We start from the raw sequence: 19,358 nt of genomic DNA on the forward strand, positions 1-19,358 counted from the left end.
TTTTTTTTTTTTGGAGTTGGAGTTTCACTCTGTCACCCAGACTGGAGTGCAGTGGCCGCTTCCGCCCACCGCAGCCTCGACCTGCTGGGGGCTCCGGCGATCCTTCCGCCTCAGCCTTCCAAGTAGCCGGAATTATAGGCATGCGCTACCACGCCCGGCTGATTTTTTGATTTATTGTAGAGATGAGGTCTCGCTGCCCAGGCGGGTCTCGAACCCGCGGGCTTAGGCAATCCACTCACCTCAGCCTCCCAAAGGCGCGGGATTACAGGTTGAGCCACCGAGCCCGGCTCTAAGATTCTTATAGCTTAAGGTTTTACATTTAGGTCTTTGATCCATTCAGAGTTGATTTTTGTGTACGGTGATAGTTAGGGGTTTGTTTTAATCTTCTGCATGTGGTCAGCCAGTTTTCCTAGCAGCATTTACTGAATAAGTTCTCCTCTCCCCAGTGGTTGTTGGTAGAGGCTTTGTCAAAGATAAGTTGGTTGAGAAATTGAGGTTTTGCTTCCAGAATCTCTATCTTGTTCCATTGGTTTATATGACTGTTCTTGTACCAATACCAGGCTGTTTTGATTATTGTAGTCTTATAATAAAGTTTAAAGTCTGGGAGTGTGATACCTCTTGTGAGGATCATTTTGGCTATTCGTTGTTGTTTATGTTTCCATATGAATTTCCTTATTGTTGTTTCCAGAAGAATGATGTTGGTACTTTAATGGGTATTGTGTTGAATCTGTAGATTGCTTTGGTAGGATGGACATCTTAACAATGTTGATTCTTCTCATTCAGGAGCATGGAATATTTTTCCATGTGTTTGTGTCTTCTTTGATTTCTTTGAGCAGTGTTTTGTGGTTTTTGTTGTAAAGGTCCTTCACTACTCTGGCTAGGAAGATGCCAAGGTATTTCATTTTTTCTGTGGCTGTTGTGAATAAGATTGTGCTTTGTATGTTGTTCTCTGCCTGTTTGTTGTTGGTGTATAAGAATGTGACTGTCTTTTGTACATTTGTTTTGTACCCTGAGACTTTGCTAAAATCCTTTATCAGTTTAAAGAGGTTTTTGACAGATCCTCTTCAGTTTTCATGGTATAGGATCTTATCATCTGCAAAGAAGGATAACTTGACTTCCTCTTGTCCTATTTGGATAGCCCTGATTTTCTTCCCTTGTTTAATTGCTATAGCTAGGACTTCCAACACTATGTTGAGCAGGAGGGGTGAAAGTGGGCAGCCTTGGCTTGTTCTGGTTTTCAGGGGAAATGCTTCCAATTTCTGTCCATTTAGCAATATGTTGGCTATGGGTTTATTGTAGATGACTCTTACTATTTTGACGTATGTTCCCTCTATGCCTAGGAGTTTAAGGGTTTTTATCAAGAAGAGATGCTAGATTTTGTTGAAAGCTTTTTCTGCATCTAATGATATAATCATGTGGTTTTTGTTTTTACATCTGTTGATTTATTTAATTACATTTATGGTCTTGCAGATATGGAACCAGCCTTATATCCTGGGGATGAAACCTACTTGATCATGGTGGATAATTTTTGAGATGTATTATAGGAGATGTATTATAGGATCTCGTTTGCTAGACTCTTGTTGAGAAGTTTTGCATTTATGCTCATTAGGGATATTTTTCTATAGTTCCTTTTCTTTGTTGGATCTTTCCTGGCTTGGGTATCAGTGTGATGTTAGCTTCAAAAATGATCTGGGAAGTGGTCTTATGGTAAACATTTTGGCTTTAACTCTGAGTGAGATGGAAAGTTATTGAAGAGTTTTGAGCAAAGAAGGGACATAATCTTATGTCAGTATCAGGCTGTGGAATACAGGCTGGAGAGAACTAGAGCAGGAATAGGATGACCTTGGGAGGTTCTTGCTGTAATCTAGGAAAGAGAAGATGGTATCTTGGATGGTGGTCACAGCAGGTGAAGTGATCTAACTCACTCTGGAAACTTTTTGAAAATAGAGACAATATGAGTGTGAAATTAATAGAATCAGTTATGACTCCATGTTCCTTTACCTGAGATATAGGATACATTAATTTTGAAAAACCTATCAGAGAACCACAGGGAGCTATTGAGTGGAGAGTTAAGTAGAAAATTGTAAAATTCATAGAAATCCAGACTGGATTATAAATTTGAAAATTGTTATCATGTAGATGATATTTAAGGCTATGTGCCCAAATGAAATAACCTAGAGAGTAAGCGTAGACAGAGTAAAAATGAGGGCCAAGAACTAAATCCTGATTAGGCTGACATTACAAAAAAGGCTGTAATGAATATTCCTGTACAAAATCTTTGGTATATATAAAGTTGTTTCTTTGGATACTTTTCTGCTGAAGGGTAAAAGGGTATCTTTTTCTTTTTAAGTTTGTTAGTTCCTCATAAATTTCCCTCTGTATCAATGTATGTTCTTATTCAGAAGCAACAAAAGCCCAGCCTACCTTAAACTAATAATTTTCCAATAAATTTCCTCCCACTAAAAAAAAATAGGGTCATTATTGGCTGGAGGTTAGAGTAGCAGGCTTCGAAAATAAGTAAATATACCAGTAGAACTCTGTAGGCTAGATAGATAGCAGGAATGGCTTCATCAAATACTACTGTAGCCATTGCTGACACTGGAGATAAATGTGGTGCTGGATGTCACCTTGACTATTGTACCATTGACACAGTTATCATGAATGAAATTGAATGATGCCATTCTAAATCAGGGATCAATAAGTACAGTTCCTTGGTCAAGTCTGGCCCTCCATCTGTTTTCATAAATAAAATTTTATTGGAACATGACTCTCCTGTTCATTTACATTTTGTTTATGACTGCTTCCACACTTCAGTGGCAGAGTTGAGTTATTGAAACAGAGGTTTTGGGGCTCACAAAGCCAAAATTATTTTCTGGAGCCTAGAAGTCATAGATTAAGGTGTCAGCAGGGTTGGTTTCTTCTAAGGCCTCTGTCTTTAGCTGTCTTCTTTCTGTGTTTTCACATGTCTATGTCCTCATCTTCTTTTCTTTTAAGGACACCAGCCATATTGTATTGGCCCACCTCATTTTAACTTGATTACTTCTTTAAAGGTCCTATCTCCAATACAGTTACATTCTGAAACATGGGGGTTAGGACATCAACATATAAATTGGGGGAGGGGGTAAGGTAGGAAACAACTTAGCCTGTAGCAACTTTCTTTGTCTAAGAGATATTTGCCTAAGTCTCGAAATCAAGAGGAAATTCTGTTAAGTCTATGATCTGGTCTCTATGCTTCATTAGAGAAGACAAGTGTACTTACTGGTAAAACTATCCATCATAGGGATTATACTCAGATAGAAAGTTAGATGTAGGTCAGCCAAAAATAACAACAAAAACAATATCCCCTATAACATTTAACATCCCTACTAAAATTTTTAAGAATGCTTGTTTCCCCATAACACTGAAAAATTAACAAAATGATATCCCTAATTTGATAAAAGAAAAGTGGTATTGTATTAATGTTTTATTTAAATTTCCCTGAATAATTAATATTAAAGTTTTTTCATATGCTTACTGGCCAATTTCATTTCTTCTGAAAATTCATATCCTGTGTTGTTTTCCCCTGGGGTTATTTATCTTATTGAAGTAGAAAAAAATAGGAGGGCTTTATAAATTGGACACTTCAATTTTTTTACTTTGCATTTTAATTTTACAGCTATTTTCTTCCTATATTTTAGCTTCATGGTGCCTTTATTAAATAGAAGTTTAATTTTGTATTTAGCAAAATCTGTCCACTTATTTCTATATGGTATCTGGGTGCTGTGGTGACCTTTTGCTCCCTAATATGTTTTTAAAATTTCACTTCTAGCATTTTTATAGTTTTCTTTTTGATTTAGCTCATCAATCTATCTGATATTTAGTTTTATATATGTAAGAAAAAATATAACTTTAAGTTTTTCTAAATATATGGCCAATCACCTCAACTTCATCTTTTGAGTGAGACATCAATTGTCTAGTTTCAAGTTAACCTTTATCATGAACACATAAATAGATCTGCTTTTGAGATATCTGGGTTTTTTTCTTTGTTGACCTATTCTGTCACTATGACACTGATTTTATTGACAGTGACTGTATTACTGCACTTATTACAGTATATTGATATCTGATATAACAAGCACTTTTCAAAACTTTCTTGGCTACTCTTGCATCTTTTTTCCCCCAAATAAACATTTGAATAACATTATTAAATTTCATTTGTAATCTTATCTTGGGATTTTGGTTGAGATTGCATTGAATTTATATATTAATGTGGGAAGCATACTTGTCATTGTTATATTGAATTGTCTCACTGGGCAACATTGCATGTCTTTTAATTTATTCAAGAATTTAAAAATATTTTTAGTAAAGCTTTATCTTTTTTCATATAGGTTTTGTATGCTTCTTATGATGTTTATTCCTGAATATTTTACAGTATCTGTTGCTATTATTTATGTGATATTTTTATTACATTTTATAATTGGTTATTGTTTCTTTTTTTTTTTTGAGTTGGAGTTTCACTCTGTCTCCCAGACTGGATTGCAGTGGCACACTCTTGGCCACCGCAGCCTCAACCTGCTGGGCTCCGGCAATCCTTCCGCCTCAGCCTTCCAGGTAGCTGGAACTACAGGTGCCCACTACCACGCCCGGCTAGTTTTTGATTTATTGTAGAGACGAGGTCTCGCCAAGTTGCCCAGGCGGGTCTTGAACCCGCAGGCTCAGGCAATCCACTCACCTCAGCCTCCCAAAGGACTGGGATTACAGACTGAGCCACCGAGCCCAGCCTGGTTATTGTTTCTATATGGGAAAGCTACTGATTTTACAAGTTGAATTACTACCAAATATCACATGCAAAGACATGATCCTGCTGAATTACAATTCTAAAGGTAAAAAATAGAACTACTAATTTCAGTTAATATTACAGAATATATTTGTGATATAGAGACAATGAGAGATTTCTTAAATAAAACAAAACAAAAAGGGTCAAGCAAATCATGATGAATTTGATAACATCAAATTTAAGGTTTTCCACTCAATGAAGGAGACAGACAAATGACAGACTGAAATAAAATTCTGACAATATCTAAAGCAATAAGAAATTAATATTCAGAATGTATGAGTACTTCTATAGATCAACAAGAAAAAAGGCAATAACCCCAATTAAAAAATAGACAAAGGATTGAATTGGCTTTTTACCTAATGAGCTATTGAGTATATAAAAAGATATCAAATGTATTAGTAATCAGAGAAATGCATAATAAAACAACAATAAGTTATCACTTTTTACATCAGACAAAAGTTGGAAAGCTGTATAGCACCCCACAGGATGTGGACAGTAGAAACGCTGGCAGACTACTTGAAGGAGATTGGCAAGTGCAGCTGGTCTGAAGATCTGTGATCTGGCTCAGTCAGATCACAGATCCAGATGTAGACATAGGGGTCTTATGACTCAGCAGTTCCTGGTGTGTGTGTGTGTATGTGTGGTATCAATGCAAATTTCTAGTTTCTTAAACACATTTTTTCCTTATTTTGATAGCTTTAGGGGGTACAGATGATTTTGGTTACAAGGTAGAGTGGCAAAGATGTCTGGGCTTTAAATGTACCCACCACTCCCACGAGTGCACATTGTACCCACTAGATGTTTTTTTGTCCCTCCACCCCTTCTTCTCACACCCTTTCTGAATCTCCAGTGTCCACCATTCCATTCTCTAAGCCTTTGCAGAGCCATTTATAAGTGAGAATATGCCGTGTTTGGTTTTCTGTTCCTGAGTTAGTTCACTTAAGATGATGTTCTCCAATTCCATCCAAGTTGCTCAAAAGATGTTACTTCATTCTTCTTGATGGCTGAATAGTATTCCATGGTGGTGTGTGTGTGTGTGTGTGTGTGTGTGTGTGTGTGTGTGTGTGTGTGTATCTCACAGTTTCATTACTCACTGATCAGTTGATGGGCATTTAGATTGATCCCACCTCTTTGCAATTGTGAATTGTGCTGCGATGAGCACGTGAATGCTGGTGCCTTTTTAATATAATGACCTCTGTTCCTTTGGGTAGATACCTCATAGTGGGATTGCTGGATCAAATGGTAGACTTAGTTTTAGTTATTTGGGAAATCTCCATACTGATTTTTATAGAGATTGTACTAATTTGCAATTTCATCAACAGGGTATAAGCATTCCCTTTTCATCGCATCTGTGTCAACAACGATTTTTTATTTTTCAATAATTTTAAATGGTGTAAGGAGTGGTATCTCATTGTGGTCTTAATTTGCACTTCCCAGACGATGAGTGATGTTGAGCATTTTCTTATATGTTTGTTGGCCACTTGCATTTCTTCTTTTGAGAGATGTCTGTTCATGTCATTTGCCCACCTTTTAATGGGGTTATTTGCTTTTTCCTTGCCAATTTGTTTGAGTTCTTTGTATATTCTGGATATTAGTCCCTTGGGGGATATATAGTTTACAAATATCTTTTTCCATTCTGCAGGCTGACTGTTTGCTCTGCTGATTGTTTCTTTTGCTGTGCAGAAGGTTTATAGTTTAGGTAAGTCTCACTTGTTAATATTTGTTTTTGTTGCATTTGCATTCTTTGCCTCGGCTAATGTCCAAAAGAGTTTTTCTTCAAGGTTTTCTTCTAGAATTTTTATGTTTTAAGGTCTGACATTTAAATCTTTAATTCAACTTGAGCTAATTTTTGTACATGGCGAGAGAGAGAGGGATCAAGTTTCATTTTTCTGCATGTAGCTATTCAACTTTCCCAGCACCATTTGTTGAATAAGGTGCCCTTTCCCCAGTGTAAGCTTTTGTCAGCGTTGTCAAAGATCTGTTGGCTATAGATATTTGGATTTATTTCTGGATTCTCTATTGTGTTCCATTTTCCATCTCTCTGTTCTTGTACCAATCAGTACCATGATAGATGCACACTGGATTGCAACATAGCCATTAGAAGCAAAAACCTTGTAGTATAATTTGAAGTCAGGTAATATAATGCCTCCAATAATATATTACTTTGTTCTTTTTGCTTAGGATTGCTTTGGCTATTCTGGCTCTCTTTTTTTTGGTCCCATATTAATTTTAGGATTTTTTTTTCTAATTCTGTGAAAAATGACATTGATAGTTTGATAGAGATTGCATTGAATCTATACATTACTTTGAACAATATGGTCATTTTAACAATGCTGATTCTTCCAATTCATGAGCATGGGATGCTTCTCCATTTGTTTGTGTCCTCTACAATATATTTCATCAGAGTTTTCAGTTGTCCTTGTAAAGATCTTTCACCTCTTGGTTAAATATATTCATAGATAGTTTAGCTTTTGGACTGCTATTGTATATGGGATTGAGTTCTTGATTTTATTCTCAGCTTGCTTGCTATTGGTGTATCGCAATGCTACTGACTTGTGTGTGTTGATTTTGTATCCTAAAATGTTACTGAATTCACTTAATAAGCCAATGAGTCTTTTGGAGGAGTCTTTAATATTCTCTAGGTATAAGATTACATCATTGGCATACAGAGATAGTTTGATTTCTTCTTTTCCAATTTGGATATGCTTTATTTCTTTCTCTTGTCTGATTGCTCTGGGTAGGACTTGCAGTACTATGATGAATAGGAAGCAGTTTCTCTTTTGAATATACATCCCAAAGTTCGCATCACACAGGTTCATAAAGTGGCATGTGAGAATTTTCGTTTCAGGACATTGATGCGAATTTAGAGGAAGTCTGATTGTTCATCACTGTGGGAGTGATAGATACACACTGTGGATTGTAACATAGCCATTAGAAGCAAAAGACTGAATAATAACTTGGTGCCAGAAAAAATTTAAAAATTAGGAGAATGAGCTCTATACTGTAATACCATTCGTGGAGATTTTTAAATATAGCCACATAAAATAGTGCAGATTTTGCTAAAACACATAAAAATGAATGGATACACTTTGAAAGGATTGTTGCTTGAGAATGAGAATGAGAAATGAGCATGAAAGAGGATGAATGGATGAACTTGAAAATGTTTGAAAAACTGCAGAAAAGAAAGAATAAAAACACTCTCCTCAACAGCCACACCAACTCTTGCAGATTTGGTTAACATAATCTTTAATAAGCTTAGGATATATGACTGCAAAACTGACTTTCCTTAATACTTGGAGGTATTGAATTATCAAGTGTCTCCTCCTTAGCAATTGCAGTGAGCAGAGAATTATTGCTTTGTGGTTCTAGTAACTCCTCAGAAGGTGTAGCTGCATTATAAATATAGGACAGCAGTAGAAGGAGTAAAGTCATTTTGCTTTTATACTAGTCACTGTGGGAGGGATGTCTTTAATCCTGGCTGATATGGTGATACCGCTTTGACCAATAGGTACTCTCCACCAGCCATTTCTTTCTGACACCTGAGAGCCACAATGGCTCCCTCTTTCGAGAGAGATGATGCACTATTGGGAAAATCTTTCTGAAATAGGAGAGTCTCCTCTAGGTAGGGCTTAAAATTTCAATAGAAATAGAGGAAAGAGCCTCACTGGATCATCACTATGAGGAAACCAAGATTTTTTTCTCCCCCATTTTTGTACTCCTTTAAACAACCTGGACTGTTTCTTTCATTATTCCTCATAGTATCCTAGGCAGGCATAGCTGCCACATAGCAAGAGATGAACTCAATAGGGCACAATCATAAAATAACTTTATGGTTCCTCCTGTGGCCCTTTCAAACCAACTCAGTGTGCTTGTTTAAGTCAATGGATTTTCCAGTAACTTCTAGATTATAAAAAGTCCTTGATCACTTGAAGTCACAAAAATAGTCTTAGTTCTGCAATTTAAAGGTGCAGACCGTTTCATAATAAAAATTCTGAACTTCATTTAAAGTTTAAGGTTCTCCCTGCCCCCAGCCCAGTACTGTTTCTGGCTGAGAAGCCAAAGAGGAGGAGGTAGGGCGACATAACTTCTGTATTTCCGCTAGGTGCTTTATCTTTTCCTTATAGTCCCTCCCTTCCACCCCACCCAATTACCTCTGCCTCCTCCAGGGTCGGAGCTGGAAAAAGAAGCAGGAGAGAGGCAGGAAAAGGAGGGTAGGAAAACAAGTAAAGGGATAGGAAATTTCTTTCTTTAGAGAAAAATGTGTTATCTGACACTGCAGATAATTCCCATGAAATTCCAACGTTTGTAAGCCTAGAAAAATAAATTTTTCTAAAGTTTTTTTAATGGAAGTGAACAAAATATTGTCATTAAATACTGAAGAAAGATTGCACAAAAGTAAAGTCACAAATTTCTATTTCAATAGTAAAACAATAATTCCAAATTTCAAAAGAATTAAACGGAATTCGAAAGCACCTTAGAAGATAAAACACACGACCATGTGAAATGTATTTGGGTGATTCAAATTGGTCTGGTGTAGGGAAACATATTATAAGGTATTTTATCATATTAATTTGTTTCCCTAAAACTAAAACAAAAGGAGTGAGATAATTTCTTTAAAATTTTTAAAATTTTATTTTAGAGATGTGGGGCACAATTTAGGATTAGGTATACAAATGTTCATTGTGCAGGTACCCTTGTTGATGAGGTGTGCCCCCTCTCCCCTGACAGTTTCTCTCAACTGCCAATCCCACCCCACTTCTACTAATCCCTTTCTTATAGTATTATAATAATTGTTCAAGGTCCACTTATGAGTGAGAACATATGGTACTCTGTTCTTTGTTTCTGTGATAGATCTCTGAATATGATAGACTCTAAATCCATCTGAGTTGCTGCAAAGTCCATTTGTTTGTCCTTATTTATGACTACATAATATTCCATCGTGAATATGTACCACATTTTTCTTATCTAGTCCTGTCTCAATGGGCAGCATGATCGGTTCCATGTTTTTGCTATTGTGAATAGTGCTGCAATAAACATGTGTGTGCAGGTATCTTTTTTGTGGACTGATTTGAGTTCCTTCAGGTATATTCAAGTAGGGGGATTGCTGGGTCATATGGAAGGTCAATTTCTAGTTCTTTCAGAAATTTCCACACTGCTTTCCCAAGAGCTTGCACTAGTTTGCATTCCCACCAGCAGTGTAGAAGCATTCTTTTTTCTCTGCATCCTTATCAGCATCTGTTGTTTATTTTATTAATGATGGCCTTCTTACTGGGGTCATGTCTCAATGTGGTTTTGGTTTGCATTTCTCTGACGATTAGTGAGGCTGAGCACTTTTTTATGTGTCTGTTGGCTGCCCATATGTCTTCTTTTGAGAAGAGAAGTGTCTATTCATGTCTTTTGCCCATTTTTGAATGGGGCTATTTGTTTTTTTCCTTGCAGCACATTTGAGTTCCTTGTAGTTCCTAGATGTTAGGCCTTTGTCAGATATACAGTTGGCAAATATTTTTTCCCATTCTGTGGGCTATCTCCCCACTCTCTTGATGGTTTCTTTTGAAGGCATTTAAAGTTTGACATCCATTCTTGATTTTAAAATTCAGTTGAATAAGAATACAAAAACCTTTAGCATGATAGAAAATACTCATCTCAATCTACAAAATAACATCATACTTAGTAGACAAACTAGAAATATTTCCATTAAAGTCAGAAATAAAAGAATGTCCACTAATACCATTATTGAGGCTTAGAAAATAAGTAATTTGCCTATGAATTATGTGGTTAGTAAGTAGTAGTGTTAGGATTTTGACCTTTTATTGCCTGATGTGTTTTCAAATAAAAATTATGTTCTGATAAAAAATTATTTATTTATATATTTATTTTTGAAACAGTCCTTACAAAGGTGTCAAAAATAAATCACATTTAATATTATATTACACTAACTATTTAAAGACTCAAAGTTCAAATTGCAAAGATAATCTTGAAAATTACATGATGTATCTATAGGTCTCACTTTCTCAACTATACCATGAAAGAGTAAGACTCCTTGAGGTCAAAGATGTTTTTGCATTCTTAAAAACATTATATCAATAAGATGATTTTTAAAAACACAACTTAAAAAGTTATTTTGTGAACCTTTATTCAAGTAGAAATGGCCCTCTATTTTTAAATCAAATTGTCCTATTTTTTATGTATGTGTTTTGCTTTAAACAAGATATACATTTTCTTTCTTTCTTTCTTTCTTTCTTTCTTTCTTTTTTTTTTTTGAGTTGGAGACTCACTCTGTTGCCCAGGCTGGAGTGCAGTGGCACGCTCATGGCCCCTGCAGCCTCAACCTGCTGGGTTCAGGTGATCCTTCCGCCTTAGCCTTCCAAGTAGTCGGAACTACAAGCACACACTATCACTCCTGGCTAATTTTTGATTTATTGTACAGACGAGGTCTCGTCAAGTTACCCACGCTGATCTCAAACCCCTGAACTCAGGCAATCCTCTCACCTCAGCCTTCCAAAGTGCTGGAATTATAACCTTGAGCCACCACACCCAGCCAATATAAATTTTCTTACATAGATATAGGTAGAATTTTAGATGTTGAGAAAAACATGTGTGGCAAGCACTATTAGCTGCTTTTCTTCTCTCTCCTTTCTCCTCTGTGTCTCATTAATAGAAACGAATGTAGTTCAGTATGGCAACGTGCCAAAATAAAAATCCTAGCTTCAGCATCTCACATCAGCGGAATGGGCATGTGACACAGCACAGGCCAGCAAAACTTAAAATGGTAAGTGTTTGCTTTCTGGGAAGTGTTTGCTTTCCTGATTTAGATACAGCCCCTTCCTCCTTGTCCTGTCTTCCTTCTTCTTACCTGGACAAATGTCTTATACAACAAGCAGACAGCTTGTAGTGAAGTAGACAAAAGTCACATGCTAAGGATGGCGGGGTAGAAAGAAGACCCTAATGGCACTGTTGACAGTTTGAACTGTGTTCTTCCAGATTTTTCTGTCATGATTGAATAAACTGCCATATTTTCAGTCACCAATTATGGGGTTTTGTTGCCAAATGTGATTCAGAGGAATAGATTTTAGTTCACAACAGTAGAGTGAGATATTAGACATATTTTCTTTTTTGTTCTCAATCAAATTTAATCTTCTCTAAGTGTCCTCATACTTGGTTGGTGGAAATTCATCCTTAGTCATTTCTATTGTTCCTTTTCTGTCTTCTCGAGAATTCCAGACTGTAGGGTGCTTTAAAGCACAATACTGAGAAAATGCTAGATTTTGGTTCATGGTGGCTGTACTCACTCAATATTTGCTTGCTTATTTTTCAGGTGCTGTATGAAGAATAGGAACACACAATGCAAATACCTTTAGGTACAAATGTGTTATCAAGGCATGGTTCTCCAGCTTTAGCTGGGCTCCTGACAGACTCAGAAATATCCACACTGGCTATCCACAGTCTTGCCCATTGAATTCTAGGACCCCCGTCTCCAGACAAGGGTACAGAGTCCTAGGTTCAGGTACCCTGTAGTCTCCCATCTGGCTACTGTCTTGTCTCTCCTACCAGTGGAAAACTCTAGAACTCAATCCCTACATTTGGTCTTGGAGATCTTAACTTTCCCCGGTGTCCAGGAACTTCCGCTTCATTCACTTTAAACAGTCCCTGTTACTCCTTCCCTGCAGAAGAGGTCTGTCTTAATTCTGAAGGCTATGACAAGTACTTTTATGCTACCTCAGTTACACAGATGAGAAAGCGGAGGCCCAGAGGCCTAGTGAAAAGTCACCTGGCTAGAAAGTTAGCAGAGACAGGATTTGGGTGCAGATGGCCTGGCTCTAGTCCCAGCTCCCAACCACTGTATTATGCTACTCTCTGCCCACAAGACAAAAATCTCCTCATTTTCTGCTTTGATATCAGTAAACATCCCAACTCTCTCTTTTTTATTTTTTCTAGAGTTGGAATCTCACTCTGTCGCCCAGGCTGCAGTGCAGTGGCATGTTCATGGCTACCGCAGCCACTGGGCTCAGGCGATCCTTCCACCTCAGGCTTCCAAGTAGCTGGAACTACAGGCGGACACTACCACGCCTGGCTTATTTTTTGATTTATTGTAGAGACGAGGTCTCACCAAGTTGCCCAGGCTGGTCTCGAACACATCCCAACTCAAAAAATACAGTGTTGACCTTTATTCTAGGTGAGATGAACAATACTAACTCCTGTTGGTATTTTTCTTGATAACTCACTCTGTTTTATATCCAATGAAGAAAAATGTGTGGCTTTTTAAAAACGTACTAACTTAAGGGTCTCAGCATTTTCAAATTAAATTGGAGATAGTAATTTCTACTATGACTTTGCCTCTGTATTTTACCTCATCAAGATTCAGTGATAGAAAAAAATAAGGTATTATCTAAGAAGATTTTTGAAATCTTCAGGGAAAAAAATGTGATATTATAATAAGAAAATTGATATGGCAGCAGATACCATAACTGGTAAAATGAATTTTAACTTTGGTATCTCTAGATGTTCCCTACTCAGTTCTTAGTAAAATATATTTCAATCTAGAAGAAAATAGAGGCCCTGCCAACTATTATTAATGCTCACTTGCCTTTTAATTGAAGCACACTCTTGGAAAATGTTGTGTGTACCTGGGGAAATATAATGCATTCAGCATAAGAATAAATCTTTTCTGAGGGAGTTAGACCTAGGGATTTTTCTGACTTCTCAGTCGTTCACAGTCTTTCTGGCTTATCTGCTTCTTTTTCTTTGCTAAGCAGTAATGGTAATGCATACATTTGCCTTTTCCAGTAAATCATCCTCTTATAATTTGGCTTTCTTTCAATCTCACATTCCCATCAGAAGGGTTATACCTCGAGGCATATTGCAGCCAATTTCCCCCATAATTAATGCCATATCTGCCTCAGAGTCCATTTTAACTCCCAAATGAAAATTGATGAGGCAGCCAACCACAAATAAGGATCGCATACCACTGATTAAACTATCAGACTAGTTTCCAGGCTATCACGTTATGGTGCTGAATCATAACCAGGGATGAGTTTTCCAGTCTTTTGCAACATATATTTCTCATACTAAGTGTCTATAAATTGCCATTAGCAGAGGAAGACAGGGATTTTATATGACCCCTATCAATTTCTACCAGAAAGACTAATTGCTAAAGAGGTTTGCATTACAGGGAGTGAGAATTCACAGCACATAAAAAAAATGGTGTCTAGACATGGTAAAACAAGCCACAAACTGCTACAAAACCATCAGGACAAGAAAAACTACTCATTTTATGTGATTTTCCCCAGCCAGGTGGACTGTGGATGGCTAAGTCAGGTAGCAGCATGTTGTCCTAGGAGCAAGGAGACCAAATCCTCTATCCTCCTGTCTTCAACTTCAGACTTCAAGTGTGAGTCGGATTGAAGGTTGACGTATGAAGCAACTATTCACCAAATAGTCAGTAGCAGCAATTCATTTTTTCATTCATTTAATTCATTCATTCACCCACTCAATATTTATTCACTCATTTTCCAGGTGAATAAATATTGAATGGGAGCACACAACAAAAAAGACAACAGTCCTGGTGAAGTTGATGGCCTAGGGCTGGAGTGGTAAGGGACAGATAAAGTAAACAGATCATTCCATACAGAGTAGAAAATGTTATCATAGAACTAAGCATGAGGTACTAGTCAAGTAAGTGAACACCTGTGTATGACATGCTAGTCAAGTATGTGTGTGTGTGTGTGTGTGTGTGTGTGTGTGTGTGTGTGTGTGTGTAAAGATTTCTAGGAAGCAGTCATTGGAGTTCTAAGATGGAGTAGTTAACCAGGTTAACTAGGGAAGGGCAGGGCATTTGAGAAAAATGGGAATTTTTTTTTTCTTTTTTTGAGTTGGCGTCTCCCTTCATCGCCCAGGCTGGAGTGCAGTGGCACACACAGGGCCACTCTAGCGTTGACCTGCTGGGCTCAGGAGGTCTTTTTGCCTCAGCCTTCCAAGTAGCCGGATGGGAATAATTTGAGCAATGTAAAGAATGAAGAGAGAGCATGACTTGTTTGAAAACTTTGGAAAGTTAATCATGGCTGGAATGAAGGTCTCTGAGGAGAATTTGTAGAGAAAAAAATGACTAGAGGAAGGCTGACAGATGTTCTGTCCCAAAACAGTTGACCATAAGCATGAGCCGGGCAGACATGAGTGTGATTATGAAAATGTACATATATGTGCGTATATGTTTATTTTAAGTTCCATCAGTAATGTATGCTTTTGGGGGGTATCCTTTTGTTGTATTTTTAAGAAAGTCATTTGGAACATTAATTGTAGATGTGAACCCTCCCTCGTACCCTGGGGACCATCCTTGACACTCTCAAGCAGAATACTTTGTGCCCCAGTTTGAAAACTCTGACTTTGGTTTATCTCACTAAAATCTGTAGCTACCCCCAAAGCAGTGGCAGACAAAGCTGAGAGAAGAAATTCCACAGCTCCTTCCTAATGTGGAACAGACTGCACTTGAAACACTGACTTACCAAATTAAAAAGTTGGCCTTTCCCACCTTTCAGAGACTCGACTCCCTGACCAGTGTTCCAGCTGCCTGTGAGCACTGGGTGGCATGATGTGTGGAAAGCTGAGGGGCCAATCCAGAGGACTGATCCCGTGGCATGCTTGTCCAGAATACCTTGCAAAATCAGTGAATGCTCAAAAAAGGACACTGGCACATAAAAACAAATTTTATAAAAACCAAATAACTTAGTATGATTAGCTATGCTTTCCCTTTTTAATGAGTTGATTTGTTTCCATAATTTCCTTTAGGCAAAAAAATTCTAGTTTCAAAAATGCTAAGCAAATTTTATAGCTATTTTAATTCTTAAAACTGGTAATAGCGATGAGAGTGGTTATTGGCACAGTCATGTGCCCAAGACAAATCCCAAGAGAGGAACACAAGCAAAGTCAAATGGTGAGATTTGACTTTGCCCAAGTTCTTCTGAACTAGAAATTTCTAAAGGTGTTTTGTGCAGAATGCTGCACTGTGTGCAGTTTTTAGCTTTTTAACCTCAAGGACATCAAACTGTTGGAAGAGATTCAAAGAAGGATAATAAAACTCGGATGGGGTGACCTACAGAAATGGGCTAACCGCCTGAGGGAACGGTACTGTTGAATGAGCCCTTGCTGAGGAAGCCTCCGCACTGATGACCCCTCCATCCTGTCCGTGGGACAAGGGCTTGGATAGTTATTCATTGCCGCCTTGCCTTTTTAGAAGGACAGACACAGGGCATGTCTGGAGCACGGAGTCATGCTGTGTGAATTCTTCAAAGAGGGTTTAATGGCAGGTTTGTCACAGACTCCTCTTACTCCTTCCTTCCAATTTGGTACTTAAATGTAGTCCAAATTCAAGAGGAGGGAAGTCTCAGAATCTAAGAGATATATATTAAATTGGTGTTATACTGTGTCACCCAGACTGCAGTACCATGGTCATGGCTCACCGCAGCCTCGACCTCCTGGGCTCAGGTGCTGCTTCTGCCTCAGCTTCCTGAGTAGCTGGGACTATAGGTGTGCACTACCACGCCCAGCTAATTTTTTATTTATTTTGCAGAGACGAAGTCATACTATGTTGCCCAGGCTGGTCTCAAACTCCTAGGCTCAAGCAATCTACCTGTCCCGACTTCTTGAAGGGCAGGGATTATAGACATGAGCCAACTCACCTGGCCTATTTTTATTAGTAGATAATAAACTTTTATTCCAAAGTTGTTATACTTCAAGTTGCTAATAAAAAAGAATTTAAAATAATCACGTAATAACCCTACTTTGACTAAGACAATGAAACTATGACCTAGAAGACAGTATTCCAGCAAAATTTGCTCATTAGTCTTCCAGAATAACTAGACATTAGATTATTGAATGACTTGACTGCTTCAGAATAACATAGCCCTACTGCAGGTGCTCAGTGGGGGAAGCAGGAAGGCCAGTGTGCCTGTACTTAGGAGAGTGAGATGGAGGATTTGCCTGACCCCAGGAGGTCAAGGCTGCAGTGAGCCATGATTGTGCCACTGTACTTTATCCTGGACCATAAAGTGAGTGACTCCAAAAAAAAATCAGTTTATACATAAACCCTGGGGCTTTGAAACCTTCTAGTGGTCCTGGCCACCCTTGTCGACACAGCAAGTGACTCAGCCTTGTGAAGTGCTCAGCTCTGCCTTCTCACAGGTGATCTGGGATAAGTAGTAAGATCGATTGTCCAAGAAGGAAGGCACATGTCTTCCCAGGTGTTGGGCTCTCCTGGCATGACATTCCTGCTTCCTCTACATTCAATCAGCCTTGCTGGTTTGTTCCTGCTCTTAGCTTTCAAAAATACTCTAGGTCGGGATGAACAAAGGCTTCCCAACACACACACTCACACACACACACACACACACACACACACACACACACACACACACGGTTGCCTCTTCCTAATCCAGCAAATGAAAATGACAACAAACTCTTTCACACAGCATTTAAGCACTCCTCAAATGGCCTACCTGCCAACCTAATTTTACCTTTTTTCTTTATAGACAGGGTCTTGCTTTGCCACTCAGACTGGAATGCAGGGGCACCATCATAGTTCACTGAAGCCTTCTGAACTCAAATGATCCTTTTGTCTCAGACTCCTGAATAGCTTGGACTACTAATAATTAAAAAAATTTTTTTGTGGATGGGATCTTACTATGTTGCCCAGGTTGGTCTTGAACGCGTGGTCTCAAGCAGTCCTCCTTCCTCAGTCTTCCAAAGCGCTGGGATTACAAGCATGGGCCACCACACCCAGTCAAATCTAAACTCTTTTTATGCCTTCACAGGTACCTGCCAGTTTACCCTAACTAAATTCCTCACTATTTCCCCAAATCACCCCAAATCCTACTTCCCTCTGAAACTAAGAGAAAGGGAAAGAAGATGTTAACAAATGAAACCTTAGGCTCCATTCTTTGAGGAGCCTTTCGGGTTTTTTAATGTGTGAGTGTTCCCATGCTTCATCAGTATATATTTTCTATACTTTATAATCACAAATAATCTCTTTTTAAAAAATTAAGCTGCTTTATTTGTATAACTGCAACATTTCTATAAATATTCTGCCCCTACCTTTCAAGATTTGCAAAAGATATCACCACAGAAAATTGAGGGTGACTTTTGAGATTACAAGTTAACTCTTGTAATAAAAATTAACTTGTCACACAGTGGAGCTCTTTAATGCACCCAAAGATAGATTTCAGGGAACAATTGACAGCCTAAATTCTTGTTTTCTCCCATTTTAAAGAGTAGTCAAGTGAATTTAGAGTAAATTTGTTTGAACATGGGTAAGATTCATTGATTCATTAAGCCTTTCAGGAATCACAGACAGCAGCTGCACATGGGACTTTTCCGTGCTCTTCATCCCACGCACCCAAAAAAGCTTTAAAATGACAGGGATAGAAGGTGAGAGCTAAGTCAAGTCCTCAGGTGCTTGAGATGAGAATTCTTTCTTAACCCCTTCCCTAGGCCCCCAGCAGAGATAACTTGAGAGTTATCCCGTGGCTCATGCTGCCATCTGTTCAGTACCTCTCAACCAACCATAATGATGGCACACCCAGGAGTAAAAAGAGATAAAAAGAGATAGAGATACAAAGACCAAATAACCAAATGGAAGGAATCAGCAGAGCTGAAGAAGAGAGTTCAATTATAGGCTAACTAAGGCTGTAATTATTTTATTTAACTTATATTTTTTAGAAAACATAGTTATTTACAAGTAAATTAGAGAGAGAGAGAGAGAGAGAGAGAGAAAAGATTCACCTCCCAAGGTGGGGAAGGGGGCCAGAGCCAGGAAACATGGCGACAACTGTATCTCAAAGAGCACATGGCCACACCAGAGTCTAGCAAGACAATGACCAAGGCTGTAATTATTAAGCCCTGTCATCACCAAAGAAAAGAAGAGCTAGAACAGCAGAGTTAGTTGAGACAACAACGAGGTTAAGATTGGCATGATGTGAACAAGGGAAATAGAATGAGGCTAAACAACTAGGGATGATGATTAAGAACCAGAACTGGTGGCGGCGGAGTGCAGTGATCGGGAGGAGTAAGACAATAATTCTGAATGGAAGAATGCAAAAAAAATAATGAAAAGAATGAATTATATGTGAATATTGACTTCAGGGGCAAGCTGGTTGTCTTAATCCACTTGGACTGCTATAACAAAGAACCACAGACTGGGAAGATTTTAAACAACAGAAATTTATTGCTCACAGTTCTGGGGACTGAAAAGTCCCAAATGAAAGCACCAGCAGATTCTGAGGCTGGTGAGGGACTCCTTCCTCTTTCATTGATGGCAGCTTCTAGCTTTGTGTGGAGGAAGGGGGCAAATGGGCTCCCTTGGGCCTGTTTTAAGTATTAACTTTATTTACGAGGTCTCTTCCCTCATGACCCAATCACCTCCCCAAAGGACTTAGGGGTAAGGATTTTGACAGATGACTCTGGGGTGGGGAGCACAGACATTAAGACTCTAGCACCAACTTACACATCTCAATGGCTTCTGAGGTTGTCATCATCGTTTTATAGTAAGTACCTT

The sequence above is a fragment of the Carlito syrichta genome, unplaced genomic scaffold (genome assembly GCF_000164805.1).
Source record: "Carlito syrichta isolate Samal-C Ts95f unplaced genomic scaffold, Tarsius_syrichta-2.0.1 Scaffold305739, whole genome shotgun sequence".
NCBI classification, from domain to species: Eukaryota; Metazoa; Chordata; class Mammalia; order Primates; family Tarsiidae; genus Carlito; species Carlito syrichta.